This window comes from Capsicum annuum, chromosome 4 (assembly GCF_002878395.1).
Source record: "Capsicum annuum cultivar UCD-10X-F1 chromosome 4, UCD10Xv1.1, whole genome shotgun sequence".
Lineage (NCBI taxonomy): Eukaryota > Viridiplantae > Streptophyta > Magnoliopsida > Solanales > Solanaceae > Capsicum > Capsicum annuum.
This window is the reverse complement of record NC_061114.1, coordinates 24,961,735-24,966,863: the sequence shown is the minus strand read 5'-3', so window position 1 is coordinate 24,966,863 and position 5,129 is coordinate 24,961,735.

Sequence of the window (5,129 nt, the reverse complement as noted above, 5' to 3'; positions counted from 1 at the left end):
AATATGGTGTATTGAGATTCAAACTCAATATTTTATCCATATAAAGGCATCTTAGGCATAAATCGATGGGACTTGAACTCAAATATTACCGTCCCTTTTGATAATATTGTTCTTGAGGAATGAATTTAAAACATAAATGGTTCCAAACCAATAATTTTTCCTCAAATCCAACAATAATTATATTAGTAATAGCAAAAGAAAGATAACATAAAGAATTACTAATCCTTCAGATTAATAATCTCACCTTGTTTTGCAGAGTCTCAGGTGAACAGATCTCAATTGATAAGAGACTTCGTACAGATCTCAGTTGGTAAGAGACTTTGTGTTGATAACGTGTTATAAAGTAAAAACAATAAAGAAGAGAAGAGTACAGAGAATAGAGAGAGTGATTCTTATTTCTTTTCTTGAGGGATGAGAGATCATAAGATTGTAAATACAATGAACAAAACCCCTCTATTTATAGTGAAAATTTACTCCTAGTCTAAGTAAAAGACGGATGCTTCAAATCCTAATAGATATCAAAGTAGATCTTGATAGATCTTAATAGACATTCACTATAATGTAAATAAATTTATAACAAGAAATAATTAATACTCCTAACTAAATGTAGGATAAAATTATCTAAGATTTTATTCAAGGATTATTATTATTTATCCTTCATACCAAAACCCCTTATCATTCATATCGTCATAGTGAGAATGTACTGACGGAGTCAGAATTTTTATGAAGGGGGCTTAAAATATGAAGAAGTTAACATAAGAAGAAATTTAAGGAGTTCAACATCTATTATAGATATATAAAAAAGTTACTTTAGCCATGTCTAAACAACATAATTTTCCACTAAAGGAGGTTCAGATGAACCACTCGATTCTACTTTGCTTTGTCCCTAACTTTGAACAGGAGACACACTTGTACTATGATGATTGATGGACATTAACGGAACCCAAAATTTATCTTAGGAGTGTTAAAATATATTCCTCTCATTCATTTTTACTTATCCATTTTTATATTGACAGGGAGTTAAGAAATAGTAAATAATAGGGATAATTTTAACATATTACCCTTTAAATATAATAAATTTATATTAGAAAATGCATTAAATAATGAATCATACTTAATGCTAAGGGTAAATTGGTTAGAAATAGATAAATTATCCATTGATTTTATAAACTAGACAAGTATTGTTTGACATCTCAAAATAAAAAAAATGGACAAATAAAGATGCACGGAAAAAGAAAAAATATAGACACACAAAAAAATAAAAATAAAAAATTGAGTTAACATATTTATACATAAATTCAAATTTTAACTTATTAAGCATTTTAATTTTTCAATACGAAAGTTGGGTCCACCACTGATAATGGCAACTCCCAAACTAGTCCTTGGTTCAATGGGAACAAGACTTAATTAATAGTTCGATGCTATAAAATTGTATAAAGGTAACAAAGAGTAAATATACAAGAGTAAGTGAAACCAGAAACATAGCCCTTCATGCTAACCTGGCCTGGCGACTCTTCACTTAATCCACCAGCTTCTAGGGAAGAGTTCTCACCACCAAATACCAGAATGGTTGTGCTACTACCATGACTAGGACCTTGAAAAATGTCATGCAGGGATGGAGGGACTACTCTAAAGGCATAATCTGGTGTATCAACAGCGGGAATAGGATTAATTTTCTCCTGGATAACTGGATCCCTCACTTAGGTAGCATAAGAAGACTCATCCATGGACCCTTAATCACCACTGACCTGAATACTACTATCTATAACCTCTACAATAATGGTAGCTGAAATTTTAGTTCACTCTCCTTTGAACTCCCCCGGTATTTACAAGAGGATAATCCCACTTCGGACCTTACTAACAATGGTCTCTTTAATACTGGCAGCATGTACAATCTCCTCAGGGACCAAGGGAACATGCACAAACCCAAAGAAGTTTCTCTTTGGCATGGAGAACAAACACTCCCAACAAAATCAAAACCTTCCTTTGGCTTATGTTACATAATAGGCTTCCCACCGATGCATTTCTAAGCCACATTAGCCTATCAAATCCCCCTTAATGCCACCTCTGCCAAGATCAGGAAGAGACCATTGACCATATCTTCTTTAAATGCCCTAATGCCATCCTTTTCTGGGATAAGCTAGTCCACCAGTCTACTTTTAAACCCAAGGAGCTTCTCACTACTTGCTGTGCTTCCTACTGGGAAAAGGAATGGAAGAAACTCAAAGTCAAATCCTTCAACAGTTGGCTTAACTGGGGAAATTTTCTCCCCTATTGCCTTTGGGTCATTTGGCTTTGTCGAAATAACAATAACTTTAGCAGCAGAAACATGTCTATCTTCCCTTACTTTGCAGTCTCCCTAGCTACTGAGTACAACATGTTAGCCACTCCTGGAAATGCTAACAAGATGGAACCACCATGGCCACAGTCAGCTGGAACCCACCTATTAGGAGCCATTATAATACCCTGTATTTCCCTAATATGATTTAAGTCCTAATACATGAGTATTCATATATAAATTTTTAAAATACTCATTATTTTTTAGTTTATATACTTCCATTATATAGAAAATTCAATTATCTTTTCAACGATACAAAATTTTCCCAAATTCGATAATCGGGTGAAGAGTTATGGCTATTTTAAGTTTCAGTCGTTAAACACCATCATTCAGGCCAGTAGCGCATCGCAGAGTATGTCTAAATGATAATTATCAATTTTCAGTGTGACTCTGTGATATCACCACATCGTGGAGGGCTTCAAATTCTCAATAGTCCAATTCCAATGAGGGATCGTGTTGTTGGCAGGTCGCGCCAAGGACCTAATTCACAATTGTCAGTTTCCAATAAAGCAATGCGATTGTACCGCATCGCGTCAAGTTTCCAGGTCGCATCGAAGGTGCAAACGCGATACCACCACGTTGTGACACCAGCCACATTCCCAGTCATCAATTTCCAGTGAGGCTCCGCGATCCTGGCACGTCGCGTCAGGGCCTCAAATCGGGATTTTCAATTTTCTAGTTCCGCATTTTTAATTTCCAAAGGATTGTTTGGTCATTTTTATAATCCCTAAACTCATCCTAAACACGAAATTAAAGCCTAGTAGGGCATTATCTTCCCATTATTCTTAAATTCCTCAAAAAAGGATCCATTCTTTTCAAGAACACAAAAACCTTAGCTCTCAAATTCAAGGCCAAATCTCAAGAACTCACCATCAATCCTCTCAAACTCATTAATCCAGGTATGTTAAATGTTCATTCATGGTTTTCTTTCACCCATGGATTCCAAGTACCTAATTTTAATTAGGAATTTATAATCTTTTCTAGTTATTTTGATTTTTAATTATGATGTCACCTATGAATCTCCATGAACCATGATTTTACACCATGTATAAATAAAATTATTGTTGTCAATCAATTCTCCATGTTTTAATGCTATCATTTATTGAATTAAATCATGATTTAGTGTTATTCATATTGAATCCATGCTATTACTACAAGTTTCATAACATTCCTAGGATTTGATTAAACTATGAACTATAAGTTTTGATAAAATGCCTACAAGAATAAGTATTTAATAAAAGCCTTCATGCTATGTCCTCCAAGCTTTAGTGTCATTTTACTATTATTTTTTGGAGTCCAGGGAGTATTGAATACCCGAAAACGATAGCTTTTTACTTAGTATCATTTCAATATCTTCAAAATAACTTTAGATTATATTATGAGCATTATCAGAACAGTCTAGTATTTCAGTGTCTTTCAGTTGGTAGTAGCATTTAGCATTAAGTGAGTGTAGGGATTGTGGCTTCCCCGTCAGATAGGCAGTGTCACTAGTAGTAGTCCCTCAACTTTATAACTACGTAGACAACGTAGGATATGAGAAGTCACCCGTCAGTTTAGTCTTGACTATCTCGTAGGGGTCACTCGTTAGTTCAGGCTTGACACCCTTAGTCCTTCGGGATAGTACGTCAGTATAGTGGATCAACACAGCTAGCGTTAGTACCCGTGGCATAGTATTAACACCCTTCCAACTGGGTTACAAGTTTGACCCCAATTAGCTCAAATTGGGGAATGTCGGTTAGATGATACCTCCCATAGTCTCAGTCATAGTCTCAGTCTCAGTTACAGTCTTAGTCCAGTAATCAGTTCAGACATTCAGTATTAGTGTTGTTTGACCAAAGCATATAGATATCAGTTATCTCAGTATTTTAGTTTATAGATTTTTATTCAGTTCATGTTATATGCTTGGTCATGTATCCCAGTATCTACAGATTTCACGTACCTTTAGTATTTATAGACTTTCATGCATACAGTATTTATCGATTTCATATATTTTTAGTATCTATATATTTTATACTCTCTATTTAGTATTCTATATTTTACACGTATATTCAGACAGTTATTATTCTTGTTCATGAAACCATGCATTTCAGCCTACCTCATTTAGCATACCAGTACATTCAAAGTACAGATCACATACTTTTCTTTTGAGCTATGATATATTATATCATAGGTTTTGATGCCCAGTTCCTGGATCGTGCTTAGACTTCTCAAACCCTCAGAAGTAGCAGTGGTGAGTCCTTATATTTTGAGGATGAATTATTTTATTTCAAGTCTTTAGCTCAGTAGTTAGTGGAGTTAGTTGGGGCCAGTCCTATCAACTCACAATCAGTCTAGAGGCTTTCAGACTTTACAGTCAGTTATTCAGTATTTAGACTTCAGTTGACATGTCAGTTAGTTATTCATTTTATCTCATACTCTAGTATTTATTTAGACTCAGATAATTATTTTTTCATATTCATAATTCAGTATTTGTTTCAGATATTAAAAACTTATGGCATATCAGTTATTCTTCCGCATTTATGATTATGTTATTCAGTACTCACAGCAGGTACTAGTTCATAGGTTAGCTTGTGATCCCTTAGGACTATGAGCACCGTGTGACGCCCAAGGTATACTCTCGGGGTGTTACAAACTTAGTATTAGAGCCTAAGATTTTAAAGTATCCTAGAAAGTCTAAAAGTCACATCAAGTAGAGTCTTGTGCATGGGTGTGTAGCACGCCACACTTATGGGCAAGAGGCTACAAGGCATTTAGGAAAAGTTTCCCTTTATTTCAGTATTCATATTGTGTG